Here is a 15775-nt window from a genome sequence, read left to right as displayed (position 1 = left end):
ACCACGACCTCTTCTAAATCTAGCCTGCACATCTGGCAGTTCTCTGTTGACATACTGTTCCAAATGTTTTTTGATAATTTTCAGCAGAATCTTGCTTACATGTGATATCAATGATATTGTTCGATAATTTCCACACTCTGTTGGGTCTCCTTTCTTTGGAATGGGAACAAATCTAATAATAGAGCATATTTCAGCAAAGACTCCTGGGTAGGAGCTATAGGGGTGACAGACGTGCTTACTCCAACCAGCTGGAGAGGAGCTAGAAATCAAAATTAAACGTAAACCAGCAGGCACTGAGACCAGCTCAGGGTGGGGCTGCGGCCGGAGGCTGAGCATCCTCAGTGGCCATCACTTTTGGGTGAGGAATTGGCTGCCCAGTAGTCCACTCCAAGGCCAGTGGCTCACTGGGGGTCCTTGGGCAGGTATCTTTGCCAGCTGCACCTCAGTTTCCTCTTCCAATTTTCTGCGTCAGCTTAACGAGACAGGCTCCAAGACTGTGATACTTGGGGCCCCTCTCACAGGTCAGAGGCACATAGAGCTTCTTCATGGCAGGGGCATGAGAGGCATCTGGATTCAAACAGCCTGCCTTTGGGATAACAGCGTCGCTTCTTACCACTAGGCCACCAGAGCTCCCAGTAAAGAAGAGTAGAGGCTCAGTGAAAAAGAGAAGGCCCTCCTCCATGAAATGGGCGGACACAGTGAATGCAACAAAGATTTAAGCCCAGGAATGATTGTGAAGACAGCACAGGACCCAGGAGTGATCTATTGTCCAAAAGGTTGCTTCGAGTCAGGACCAATTCAGTGGCACCTAACAATAATTAACCTCCCTGCTTCACTGTCTCAGTGAGACAGAGCATACCATTCCTAGTGTGAAATTCAAAGGAGCTGCCCTCCCTGCTGAAAGAAGGAATTCTGGTAGAATGCAAGTACAGCCAGGAAGCCAGGCTCCTCCCAGCAACCTCAAAACAACCACAGAGCCTACATGTACACCTGCATAGCATATGACACGTGGAAAAATCCACAAACAAGCCCTAAAACAAAATGTTGAAACATATGCTGTCAGTAGAAACCCTAACAAACCAAAATTATAAATAGTAAAACCTAAAATTTCCCCCTAAGATTTGTTATCTATGTAAAAAAATTCAGCATGAGTTATGTTATAACTGATAAGCAGATTGGGTAGCAAAGAGCAATGTGAAGCACACAACGTTACAAATAGAATGTTAAAACATGAAGTAGCAGCCCAACAGAGGTGAATGTGTGGCTCACACACAAATAGATGCAAAAAAGAAAAAATATATTGTCACTGGATCTGCTCCAACTAATGGGAATTGATGCTTTGCAGAGTAGAATTTCTCCACATAGTTTTCCCAGCTGAAATGTTGTGGAAGCAGATCACCAGCCCTTTCTTCCACAGCACTGCTGGGTGGGGTGTAAACAATCCATCTTGAGGTTAATAGTAAGTGCAAACCATTTACACAACCCAAGAAAGATGGATTGTGCTAATGCGAAACTTATACTTGAACCAAGAGGCACTCGTCAGAACAGAGCAAGGAAACACTGCATGGTTCGAAATTGGGAAGAGTGTATGCCAGGGATGTGTCCTATCTCTATACCTTTTCAACCTGTATGCAGAACAGATCATCCGGGAGGCTGGGCTCTATGAGGAGAAATGTGGCATCAGGATTGGTGGAAGATCTATCAACAATTTGTGATATGCAGATGACACAATCCTGCTTGCTGAAACTGAGGCCTGAAGTGCTTGCTGCTGAGGGTCAGGGACTGCAGCCTTCAATATGGATTGAGGCTCAATGTCAAGAAGACAAAGATTCTCACCACTGGACCAATTGGCAGCATCAGGATGGATGGTGAAGAGATTGAGATTGTTCACAGCTTTAGTCTGCTTGGCTCCACAATCAACACTCTTAGCACCAGCAGCCAGGAAATTAAAAGATGTATTGCGATGGGAAAGTCTGCTGTTAGGGACCTCTCTAAAGTAGTCAAGAGCAACAATGTGTCTCTGGAGACTAAGGTGGATCTGGTTCAGGCCATAGTCTTTGTAATTACTTGTTATGCATCAGAGAGTTGGACAATGACTAGGGAGGATAGAAGGAGAATTGATGCTTTTGAGCTTTGGTGTTGGAGAAGAGTATTGAATGTACCATGGACTGCTAAGAAAACAAACAGATTCATCCTGGAGAAGGTTAAACCAGTCTGCTCCTTGGAGGCAAGGATTCTGAGGCTCCGTCTGACATACTTTGGGCATGTTGTAAGGAGGTCCTTGGAGAGGGACATCATGCTTGGGAGGGTGGAGGGCAGGTGCAGGAGGGGAAGGCCCTCTGGGAGATGGATTGATTCAGTGACTGGGGCAATCGGGATGAATGTGTTGGAGACAGTGAGATTGGCACAGGACAGAGCAGAGTTTAGAGGTGTTGTACACAGGGTCGCTATGAGTCGCAAGCAACTCGATAGCACATAACAACGACAACAAACAAGAAAGAGGGACAGAAGTGCTCCTAATTGTGTGTTCCTCTCTGAATATAACAGAGTAAGCAGACAAAGAACAGGAAAAAAAGTTTGTAGCTGTGGATACACAAGGACTCCAGGACAAAATGAAGAAGTGTGGCCCAGTCTACACCATCCCTGTGACTTGCTACAGATAAGACTGTTATGATCCGTGGTGTTTTCACTGGCTGGTTTTCTGAAGTACATCACCAGGCTTTTATTCCTAACTCACCTTGGTCTGGAAGTTCCACTGTTCAGTATCCCAGCAACATAAGCTTCCACTGACAGATAGGTGATGGGCATACATGACACACACTGAAAAGAAACCAAACTGGGGTCCCACACATGGAAGGTGAAAATTCTACCAGTGGGCCACCGCTGCCCTCCTGAGAAATGTGACAAATATGGTCCCACAGCTAACACGTGAGGGGCAACCAGTGATAACAGAAATGTATTTTCTTTGCAAGTGTCCTAGTGACTGAAGTAAAGGATTTTTGACTTCTCGCAAATAAACATTCATAACCACCCAAGTGAAATCAATACACACTCCCAAATCTTACAAATCGCCTTTGTGTTGTTACAGCCCTTGTTTCATTTCTGATTGGATTTGTTTATATTTTTGTCCTTTCTTTGATCAGTTAAGCTAATAGCATTGTGGATTTTTTTTCCAGAGACATAATTATTGGTTTTGTCCATCAATACTCTTTTTTTCCCCTATCTAGTTTATTCTGTTTTATTATTACTTGTTTTCCTAATGTTCTTGGCATCTTACTTTATATATCTCTAAGAGCTTTAGTCTATAAATTCAGTTTATTCTGCTTGGGTGTATGTTTTATCTTTCTGAGAAAAACAGAATTGAGAATAGCAAACTTGTTTTAATGTCTAGTTTCAGTAATGTGACATAAGTTTTAATATATTGTACTTATTTTTTTGTTTTCTAATTTTTCTCTTCTTGGTCTAGATTTTCTTCAAGGCTTTGACATCTTTCAGCAATTATTTTTAATATTGACATAGTTGTGGTTGTTTAATGCATCTTGATTGCATGTTTGGTCAATTTCAGACTGCAAGATTTAGGAAAAATTTTCAATTTCCTCTCCTTTGGCAGGAATATGCAGCCCTGGAAATGCTCACGAGTCTATGCCAGAAAATTTGGAGGACAGCTGTCAGGCCGACTGACTGAAAGAGACCCATATTTGTTCCCATTCCCAAGAAAGGTGATCCAACAGAACAAGAAAACTGTTGGACAATATCAGTAATATCACATGAAAGCAAAATACTACTGAAGATAATTCAAAAGCTGCATAGTATAGATAGAGAACAGTACCTAGATAAGGAACAGCCAAAAGTTCAAGAGGAATTTAGAAAAGGTGGTGGCACCAGGGATGATATCATTGCTGTTGCCAAATAAATCCTAGCTGAAAGTAAAGAATACCAGAAGAATGACTGTTTATACTTTATTGACTATTCAAAGGAATTTGACTGTGTGGATCACAACAAGTTATGTCTAACATTGAAAAGAATGGGAATCCCACCTAAACTAAGAGGCTGTTGTGCAAACAGAATAAGGGAAGACCACATGGCATATTTAAGAAAAGGGTGCCTCAGGGCTGTGCTCTCTCTCCATACCTATTCAATCTGTATGTTGAGAAAATTATTCAAAGAGCTGGGATCCATGAAGAAGAATGTGGCATCAAGATTGGAGAAAGACTAATCAATAGCCTGCTTTATGCAGATGACACAACCTTACTTGCTGAGTGTGAGGACAACTTGAAACACTTCCCTCAGAAGATCAAAGAGTATGGATTGCAATATGGATTGCATCTCAAGTTCAAGAAAGCAAAAATTCTTTGCCACTGGACCAATAGGCAACATCATAAGAGATAGAGAAAAGATTGAAGCTGTCAACAACTTCATCTTACTTGGTCCCACAATCATGATCCTTGGTACCAGCAGTCAGGAAATAGGAAGACATATTGCAACGGGAAAGTCTGTCATCAGAGTCATCTCCAAATTATTGAGGAGCAATGATGCCTAAGATGCATTTGAGGACGAAGATGCATCTGATTCAGGCCATGGTCTTTCCGATCACTTATTATGCATATAAGAGCTGGACAATGAAGGATTACAGAAGAATTGATGCCTTTGAGCTGTGGTGTTGGAGAAGAGTACTGAATATGCCATGGACTGTCAAAAGAACAAATATCTCTTGGAGAAAGTGCAGCCAGAGGTTCCTTGGAGGCAAAGATGATAAATCATCACCTCACTTACTTAGGGCATGGTGCTAGGAGAGGCTATTCCTTAGAGAGGGACATTATGCTTGGAAAGGTAGAGGGAAGGGGAAGGAGAAAAAGTCCCTCAACCAGGTGGATTGATGCAGTGACTGCTGCAATGAGCTCTAGTGTGTCAGGAAATATGAAGATGGCACAGGACAGGACATGGTTCAGATCTGTTCACTGGGTCACTAAGGGTTGTTCTTGACTTGATGGCACTTAACAACAGCAACAACAGTTGTGGTTGTTGTTTGATGTCATCAAGTCAGCTCTGATTCATAAAGACCCTATTTGCAACAAAAAGAAACCCTGCCCTGTCCTGCGCCATCCTCACAAGCCCTGTTGTGCTGTGCCCGCTGCTGTCACTGTCCATTTTCTTGAGGGTCTGCCCCTCTTTTGCTGGACACTCAAAACTGCATTACATTTTTATCCATGGCCAACTTTCTTGTTCTGTTTCTGGAGATGTGGTGGTTCCAGAATGCTCTGGGGAAAATGTCACTGTCTGGGGACCCATGTGCCCAGGTCACTGTTTCACCTGCAAAGTACATGTGTGTGACCACAGCCATTTGTTTCCATCTCTCTTAGGGGGGAACCCCTGAGCTCAGGAAATTGTACAAATGCTGGGCTGTCTCTTGAGCCAGTCTGGGTATAATATTACTTTCCAAAAAAAGTCAGTTTAAAAATAAAATATCATTGCAGAGGTAAATTTGCACCTCCTAAGGTAGATTCCATTCATAAAGCTTAACTAAAATTCTTACGTTTTCTCTCTCTACTTTCCCTCACATGCAGCTGGGCCCACCTTTAACACTCCCACCCAGCCTTCATAGGAGCTCGGCTCTCTTCTGCTGCTCCTCCTGCATCTGTCAGCCTGTCATCTTCCAGTCTGTGGATCTCTGTCCTCCCCAGGGTAGATCTGGCTGTTAGCCTGGTCAGACAAGGCTAAGGGAGGGGATGAAGCAAGGGTTGGAGTCTTGGTCCCTAGTATTTTCCATCCTGGTGTCATCTGGAATACTCTGCCTTTGGCTATTTCTTACTCACCTACAAGTCCCAGCTCAAGAGAACTTTGAGAACATACCAAATGCCAGGAATATGCTAATCACTTGTTAGTGTTGCTTCTGCTTCTGCTGCTGCTGCTGCTGCTGTTGTTGTTGTTTTTGTCATGTTCCCACAAGTCAAGTATGACCTACAGCAACCCTATGAACAACAGATCTGAAGTCTGTCCTATCCTAAGCCATCTTCATCATCTCTTAACACTTAAGGCTACTGCTGCCATCACTGTGTGAATCCATATCATTGAGGGTCTTCCTCTCTTTCGTTGACCCTCCACCTTTCCAAACATGATGGGTCTCTCCAAGGAATAGCCTCTCCTAGCAACATGTCCAAAGTATGTGAGACAAAGCTTTACCATCCTTGCCTCCAACAGAAGCCCTGGGAATCCTTGTGCTCAGAGGCCAGCCCCACCCCCATAAGCTGGCCTGGTGCCAGGTGGGCATGGAAGACAGGAAGTGGGTATCAGGTGGTCTAGTGGGGCCTAACCATCAAGAAGGTAGGGGCCCGGGTCCTTGACAAAGACCCAGAAAGAGACCCTGCTCATCAGCACAGTCTTCTGCAGCCACAGCACCTCGGCTGGGACCAGGCTCACATCAATCACCTAGACTTTTCCCTTGGCCTGCGACTGAGGGCACCTTGTGGAAACATCAATTGGAGGAGAGGTCATGATGGATGGATGGATGGACAGATGGAGTCCTTCCAGCCCTCTTAGTTGTCCCTGCAGAAGGGGAACACAGCCTGGACCTAACAAATGGGGTTGGCTAGTTCAGCCTATGTGAGGGTGCTGCACATACATGGCCAAGTAGGCACAGAGGCCCGAGGCTTTAGACATTAATAGGAGAAAACTGCTTCTCTTTCTCCCTCCCAAGTAGCTGGTGGATTCAAACCACTTGAGTAGCGATCCTTTTGGTTAACAGTATGACACACTATGGTCTACACAACCAGAGCTCCATAAAAGAGGAAAAACAAGCTAAGAACAGGATGAGGGTGATGTGATGGTCTGGCCATCCAGTCATCTGGAGGTGCCTGATCCTCACATGAAAGCTCCCACATAAAGCCCAGGTCTGTCAAAGACGCAGGTCAACGCTGCTGTGAACCCCTTCCTGCATGTGCATCTTAGAGAGTAAGAACAATCTCAGGAGAAAATGGTGACACATTTAGAGCCTAAACTGAGGGTGTGAAATCCATAGGGACTGTGCTGCTGTCCTCTGGCAATTAGAATCCACCAGCTGCTCCACACGAGAAGGAGGGGCAATCTCCTTCCTCCCGTGTGATTAACAGCCTCTGAAAACCCACTGGAGGGTCAGCCGTGAGGCAGTTCCACCCGATGGCAAAGAAGGAGCGAACCAGTGGCCTGCTCAGTAAGGAACTGATCTGCTAACCCCAAGGTAGAGCCCCTGTGGCTGTCCGAATGTGGTCGACCAGCAGCTCCACAGAAAAAAGACCGACCATCTCCTGTGCAACGAACGGCCTCAGAAACTTGCTAGAGGGTCAGTTACAAGTTGGATCGAGCTCCACAACAATGTGTACTATCAAAGCTGAGAAAGAAAAGTAACTATTAAGACTCCTTTCTTCTAAGTCGGTTTCCTAAACTATACAATGAAGTCATAACTGGCTAAGGGGAAGCAGGCTCTCTGAAATACCATGGCACAAAAGCAGCAAAATCACCCCAGCTGAGACCACCATGTGTACAGAAGGCGGAAATGGATCGTGTACAGGAGCCACAGGGCCTGCCCAGGTCAGGGCTGAGGGAAGGAAAGGGCAAGAGTCTAGGAAGCTCAATTAGCACCTGATGTCAATCTCCAGAAAAAGAGTTCTCACCTTGATCTGCAAACAAAGAGGTGCTGTGCTGAAGGTGATGTTTATGGCTGTGCCTTAGGCCGGCACCTCCCCGGGTGTGAGCAGCAGGAAGGAGCATGCGCAGTAAGGGTAGGGGGGGACCCACGGACAGTTGCCTGGCCATAGAAGGGCTGTCCTCTGGCCTAGAGGGTCAGGTACACTCACAGCAAGTGTCAGGAGATGAATTCCCCAGAGTTGCTGCAAGTCCAAAACCAGTCTGAGAAAGCCCAGAGATATTCTAAGGAACTGAAGGGGAGGGGGGAACGGTGGAATAGACTGAAAATTACAAGCTGTCAGAGAAGTTTTCTGCCTACTTACACTTTAGGGATTTGGCTCGCCAACACTAATTTGAATATTAATCATTTTGAAGAAACATACACATGCAAATATTTTTCCTTTTAAACACCTGTCGTCAAGATCCTGATAAATGGCTTGCTCAGCAGCTCTGTTTGCATCCATATCTCAGCAGGGCCAGCGAGTCACAAGGTCCTCCCATAGTGCTCTGACGGCCCCTGCCCAAGCAAGTCTGGTCCCCACTATGCTGTCCTCAGCCTGCCCCAGAGATGGGCCTCTGGACCCCTCATAATGCCCCATTGGCACTAGTCAGCCAGCCCTCAGTGCTTCAGTGGATGGTCCCCCAAATAAATTAGCCAAGTGTCTCTAGCAATGCTGGGTCTCTTTCCCTCTTCCACCATGTTTCCCTGTGGGCATCTTCACTGGGCCCAAGGGCCTGCGAGAGCTGGTCAATGACTAAGGATGACAGAAGAAGAATAGAATTGTGCCTTCAAATTGTGGTGCTGGAGAAGAGTGTTAAACATCATACAGTGGACTGCCAAGAAAACAAATAGGTCAGTCTTTGAGAGAGTAAAACCAAATATCTCCATGAAGGCTAGGATTTTGAAGCTCCGTCTTACATGCTTTGGACATGTGGCCAGGAGACAGCAGTCCTTTGAGAAAGACATCATGCTGGGAAGGGTGGAGAGACAGTGCAGGAGAGGAAGACCCAGGATAAGATGGGTTGATTCAGTAACTGGGGCAATGGGGGCTGGTGTGTCAGGACAGGGCAGGCTTCAGAGCTGCTGTATATAGGGTCACTATGGATCACAGGAGACTCGACAGCACACAACAACAACAATATACACACTTCCGTTCTTGTTTACCATCAAGTCAGATCTGACTCACAGCTGACCCTTCATCAGGTTTTCAGAGGCAGTAAATCACACGGAAAGAGACTGCCCATCTTTCTCTCATGGAGCAGTTGGTGGATTCGAATTGCATGCCTTTGGGCTGGCTGTGCAGCTCCTTACCATTGGGCTATCAGAGCTCAAGCCATAGTCTTCCCACTTACCTGCAATGCATCTGAGAGCTGGACAATGAATAAAGATGACAGGAGAAGAACTGATGTATTTGAGTTGTGGTCTTGGAGAAGAGTACTGAATATCCCACGGACTGCCAAAAGAACCAAACAGATATTTTTTGGAGAAAGTGCAACCAGAGTGTTCTTTGGAGGCAAGAATGGCAAAACTTTGTCTCACATATTTTGGACATGTTGTCATGAGAGGCTGTTCCTTGGAAAGGGACATAATGTTTGGAAAGGTAGAAGTCAGAGAGAGGAAGACCCTCAATGAGACGGATTGATAGAGTGACTGCAGTAATGGGCTCCGATGTGTCCAGGCTGATAAGAATCGCTCAGGACAGGAAGGGGTTCAGATCTGTTGGTCATGGGGTCACTCTGAGTCAGACTCAGCTCAACTGACAGCACTTAGCACCTCCCCACACAGTTAGGCACTGTGCTCTCTGCTTTCGAGGCCTTATTTCACATCATCTACACCACAGTGCCTACACAGGGTTTTCGGAGGCCTGCTGTTTCAGAAGTGGGTGGCCAATCCTTCTTCCTAGTCTGTCTTAATCTGAATATTCAGATTTAGAGATGTGTCAAACAGACCAGCGTTTTACAGAAAAGTGAAAGATATATCCCTTATTGTGGAGTTAACCATTCGTATCAGTGTTGTCCCTGCCCTTGGCACATGTGTCTTTACTCACTTATTTCCCTGTTCCACCATCCGCCAGGATACCCATCCACATCTACCTGCTCCCTTCAACATCCATCTCCCGTTGTCCTGCCCTTGATCTGATAGCTTATAACTGAAGCTGCCTTGGCTTCTGTGATTCCAAATATGTCAGCTTTTGACAGTTTCTTATGCTGTGACCAGTGTCTCTTAAGTTCAGTGGCAATGCTTTCCAGCCGAGGGTGATGTGTCCTGTAGAACTGGTGTATAGATAGGTTTTTCTTATCCGCGCTGCTTTGGGGACTCCACGTTTACCTGAGATGTGGGCAGAGGGTTTCGAGGTCCCTTGGTGTCTCTCTTCTCTGCCTGTCAGGATTTCTTTCTTCCTCCCTCTATGCGGCCTTAGAACGGATCCTGCACAGCTTGGAGGCAAGGATTCTGAGGCTCCATCTAACATACTTTGGACATATTGCAAGGAGGGACCGGTCCTTGGAGAAGGACATCATGCTTGGGAGGGTGGAGGGCAGGCGCAGGAGGGGAAGACCCTCTATGAGGTGAATTGATTCAGTGACTGGAATAATAGGGATGGGTGTGTCAGAGACAGTGCGATTGTCACAGGACAGAGCAGAGTTTAGGGCTGTTGTACATAGGGTTGCTATGAGTCGCAAGCAACTCGACGGCACATAACAACAACAACAACACCACAATGCAGTGGGCAGTGGGCAGGGGGTGGGCAGTGGTAGAATCCATGCCTTCCACAGTGGAGCCCTGGGTTTGATTCCCAGCTAACGTACCTGGTGCACAGCTACCACCTCAGGGAAGTTAATGTATTGCTATGATCCTGGACAAGTTTCAGCATCCAGAAAAAGATGCTTTAAGATGAAAGACCTAGTAACTTTTTCCAAAAATCAGCCAGTGTCAATCCAAAGCATCACAACAATCCAATTCCACTGTGCAGGGATCCCCAAACTGCACCTTCCCTCAGCCAGCTGTCCTGTGCACCCAAATTCTAATCTTACTCCTGGCTCCTTGCAGACACTGGTCTCTGTCTCATCCTCAGGCTTAACCTCTGACTGGGACCCGTATGCAGAATCAAAAACTCACCTCCTTTAATCAAGTTGGATTGAGGGACTGAGGAATTGTGTCAACTGGCACTAGATGAGCACATACCATTGCCAGGCACTGTGCCTGGTCTGGGTAGAAATGTGTCAGAGCACGCCCTCCTCTTTCTCCTGGTCTGGGGTTCTCAGCCTACCTCTGACAAGGCCTTGACTCATCTGCTTGTATCAGCAGCGCTTCTTAGACAGATGGTGACTCCAGGGCCAGCTCCATCCTTAGGGCCGGGAGTCTTCCTACCACTGGTGAGCAAGAACCCTTCACAGGTAATGCCTTGTCTGAGCCAGAGCTGTTCCAGGAAATGAGTGCACATTGGGGGCATAAAGGATTGAAGTCAGAGGCAGTGGTGGGCACATGGTGAGTGATTGAACCATAAACAGTAAACCATTTAAGTTCTCACAGTAAACCATTTAAGTTCTCAAATACCACAACAGATGCTGGGACAAGGGCCTGAAACTGTCTCTTCTGGAATACTTTTGGGGAGCTCTGATGGCCTAGTGGTAAGGAATTGCACTGCCAACCCAAAGACAGATGGTTTGAGTCTACCAGCTGCTCATGGAGAGAAAGATAGGCAATCTCTTCTCATGAGCAGAGGGTCAGCTCTGACTTGATTCCAAGTAAATAGCAATAATGACTTGTTTGCACACAGATACTTATGGAGAGGAGATGCAGAGAAGGCTTGACAGAGGGAGAGGGCACAGAGTAAGCCTTCCATTTTTTGCAGTACACTAATTTCCCAAGGTATTACCATCTAACTTATAATCTTTACTTGTCTGGGGTATGACCAGCTGGAGCATGTCCTTGTTTGGAGGGTCTTATCTGGAGGTGGCCACTGACAGCTGGCTGGTAAAGTTTTCCTCATGCTGAAATGATTAAATCCTCCTCCCAAGAGCCCTGGCATTATAGCGCGTTAAGTATTGAGTTGCTGACCAAAAGGTCAGCATTTGACTTGGCCAGGCATTCCGAGGTAGAATGGTGGGGCAGTCTGCATCAGCAAAGATTTACAGCCTTGGAAACCTTCTGGCAATTCCACTCTGTTCTGTAAGATTTGAGTCCAAATCCATTGAATATAAGTAGGATTCAATGTTGAAATGGCTGGAAGCATTCTCAATGACTTAAAAGCTGTGTGTGTGGCAAGGGGGAACTCTGGTGGCCAACACAAAGGTGCACAGCTCAAATCTCAGGGCTGTTCTGTGGGAGAAAGATGTGCACTCTCCTGCTGTGCAATTAACTGCCTCTAAAACCCTGAGGGAGCTCTGGTGGCCTGGTGCCAAGAAGCTGCACTGCAATCCTGAAGGCATGTGGTTCGAGGCCACCAGCTGCTTTGCGGAAGAAGGATGGGCAGTCTCCTCTCATGCCATTAACTGCCTCTGAAAACCCAGGTCAGTCATGGGTTAGTTCCTACTCTATAGTACACAACAACAACAAAACCCTGAGGGGTCAGCTAGGGGTTAGTTCTTTCAGCTCACAACAATGGCATGAGCAGGAAGTGAAAGTGAGTGTGGACAGGTTTCAGCATCCAGATTAAGATGATTTAACATGAAACTCCCACACTTTGAAGAATTTGTTCTGATTAGGAGAGTGGTTCTAAACCCAACTGGTGGGTTTGAACCAATGTTCTTCCAGTGAGCACCTGATAATTGTAACCACAGTACTGTTGTTTTTGTTGTTGTTGTTAGGTGCCATTGAGTCGAGTACAACTCATAGTGATCCTAGGAACAACTAAATGAACCCTGTCCTACCCTGTGTCATCCTCACAATCTCTGACACACTCAAGCCCATTGCCACAGTCACTCTGCCAACCCAACTGGTTGAGAGCCTTCCTCTCCCAAGCATGGAGTTTTCCTTCCCAAGCATGATGTCCCTCTCAAAGGAATTGACTCTCCGAGCAACATGCCCAAAATATGTGTGATGAAGCTTCGTCATCTTTGCCTCCAAGGAGCTCTCTGGCTGCACCTTCTCCAAGACATATTTGTCTGCTTTTTTGGCAGTCCATGGCTATTTAGTTCTCTTCTCCAACACCACAACTCAAAGGCATCCATTCTTCTTCTGTCATTCTCACTCATTGTCCAGCTCTCTGATGCATGGCAAGTGATTCAAAAGAAAATCATCTGAATCAGGCACACCTTTGTCCTGACTCAAACTGACATCATTTCTCTTCAGTACTTCAGAGAGGTCCCTAACTACAGACTTTCTGAGGGCAATATGTCTGTGATCTTCTGACTGCGGGTACTAAGTGTATCGATTACTTACTCCTTCCAAGTGAGATGAAATCGTTGACAGTCTCAATCCTTTCTGTGTCCTACCAGGGCTCCTTTTCTTGCATTGGGGGTGGGGGTGGGGGGACCCAAAAAAAGCACCATACTTCATTTATATATATGAATTTTTTTATTTTATACTGGTTAGCTTCACACAGAATCTTTTTTTTCTTGACTGGCACAGGCGGAGATTACCCCTTCTTCTCCCGCAGAGATTCCGGTGGATTCAAACCTTTGGGATTGCAATGCAGCTTCTTGCCACTAGGCCACCAGAGCTCCAATTTCTGTTGAGTCAGAATCAATTCATAACTGAACTATTGGGCTTCTAAGGCTGTTAAGTCACACAGGAAAAGATTAGCTCTCTCCCATGGAGCCACTGGTAGATTTGAACCACCGGAGAAACACCGCCTTTTAAGTTAACTCCCTATGGACTACACCACCAGGGGCTCCCTTCTCGCACCAATGACTCACTGCCATTATACTGGAACCCATTCACAGCTTACCGCCACTGGGTTTCCAAGTAAATTGTACTCCTAAATTGCATGGGAAGAGTTTGCCTATCTTTATTCTAAAAACGCCCCGGAAGATTTGAAACACTAGAGCAAGGCTGAATGAGAACGATCAGCATCTGTTCTGACTTACCTACAAATTTGTCATCTGAGAACTGCCAGTATTATATTCCCTCGGTGGCATAAACAGTTTGTGCTCAGCTGTCAACCTAAAGATTAGAAGTTTGAATCACCCAGCAGTCCCACAAAAGAAATGCCTGGCAACCTGCTTTCAAGAAAGATTATAACCTATCGAGCAGTTCTGCTCGATTCTGTAACGCGTGACATCACCATGAGTCAAAAGTGGTTCAATGGCAATGGGCTTGGTATTTGTTTACAGTTTGCAAAGCTTTTGCACATCCATTAATTTTCTTTTATTCTTGGAAATATTGTAGCCCATTTATAGATGAGGAAACTAAAGTTCAGAAAATAGAAGCAAATTCTCTAACATAATTCTTATTTAAAAAATTATTTTATTAAGTTTAATGAACATTTACAGACATTTTGGATTTCCAGTCATTCATTGTTGCATTTTTCTCCCTGCCCACCCCTTCCCCCCCCCCCCGCCCCCAGTTCTTTCTTCTCTTCGAAAAGTAAAAGAAAAATTCCTTCATTGGTATACAATTCTCCCCTCCTCCTCCTCCGAATACCTTCCACTATGCAGCCTTCACTCTGAACTCTTGTCATGACCATAATACCCAATCATATAATGCTTTTAAACTGTTCTCTCCCTCATCTGTTTCAATGCAGTATACATAATTTATCTAATTCTTTAATTGAGCTCTAGTGGTCTCATGGTAAGAAGCTGTGCTGCAATCCCAAAGGCATGCGGTTCAAATCCACCTGTTGCTCTACAGAAGGAGAATGGATAATCTCCCCCCGTGCAGTTTATTATCTCTGAAAATCCACTGGAGGGTCAGCTATAAGTCGGTTCTGACTCAAAGGTACATACAACAACAGCTATAATAATATATAAGGGATGAAGCAAGGATATTAAAAAAAATTCAAGTGAATTGCTATCTACACTCTACTTTCCTGAAGTGAATCTTCTTTTTTAATTTTTATTTTATTTTAATAATTTTAATGAGCATTTACAGAGATTTTGGATTTCCATTCATTCATTGCTGCACTTCTCTCCCAGCCCAGGCCTCCCCCTGCCGTTTGCTCCTCTCTTTGAAAAGTAAACTAAACACTCCCTCCCTGGTACACAATCCCCCCACACCCCTCCCACTGCCCCAAGTACATTCCACTATGCAACCTTAATTGTGGACTCTTGTGATAAACATAAGTGAGTCTTTATATGCAAATAAGCAGAGAAGGGGGAAGTAGAAGGGTCTGACGCATGGCACAACCAACTTCTTCACAGGTGGAGGATGGACACTCATCTGCGTTTCTGAGCTGGAGGGGTCGTAACTACCATCCAAAGCTTGCAGGGAGACACAGGCACCAAGAGCTTCTCAGCTGTACCATTCAGGACTCAGGAGCAGATCTGGGAGAGGACACTTATTGTCACTGTGATCTGCAGCAACCAGGCTCCTCTGTGACAAATGACAGAGCCTGTTCCCCTCCACCCCCAATACCCCAAAGTTGGCTCAGCCCCTAAAGCCAAGTTCTGGGTATCATAGTGACCGACTTGGGGCCCCACTGCCTAGGTAGCACTGTCCCGCCATGCTTCATGGGATGAAGGAGCTAATTTATTCAGATATGTGACAGCTAACAGGCTTATCTAACTACAGTTAAATAATTTTCTGAATTATTCATGTGATATTTTAAATCATGATTGTAGGAACAAATTAGCTACCCAAAAACTGGAAATGAAGGCTGCCTCATTAATAAAGCATCAAGCAGTGCAGGAGGGGTACCAGGAGCAGAGAGACTCAGCGCATCGAGGATTTAGACAGGCCCTTGCAGGATTGGCATCACATAGGCCAGCCAGGACAGCTGGAGTCTGGGGGAAGCACACAACCCTACTAGGGCCTCCTAGGGGCCCTACTTCTCTCCTCACTTGTTCCTTGGACTCTGTCCTTCCACATTCTGATCAGGAGGGCTCTACCTGCCTCCTCACTACTCTCTCCTGTCCCCAGGTTCTTTTTCTTTTTTTTTCTTTTTAACATTTTTTATTTCAATGAAAATTTACAGAGAGTTTGGATTTCCTTTCATTCACTGTTGCACTTTCTCCC

This window comes from Elephantulus edwardii, unplaced genomic scaffold (genome assembly GCF_000299155.1).
Source record: "Elephantulus edwardii isolate Elephantulus edwardi_28Jun2011 unplaced genomic scaffold, EleEdw1.0 scaffold00064, whole genome shotgun sequence".
NCBI lineage: Eukaryota > Metazoa > Chordata > Mammalia > Macroscelidea > Macroscelididae > Elephantulus > Elephantulus edwardii.
This window is presented reverse-complemented; position numbering follows the sequence as displayed.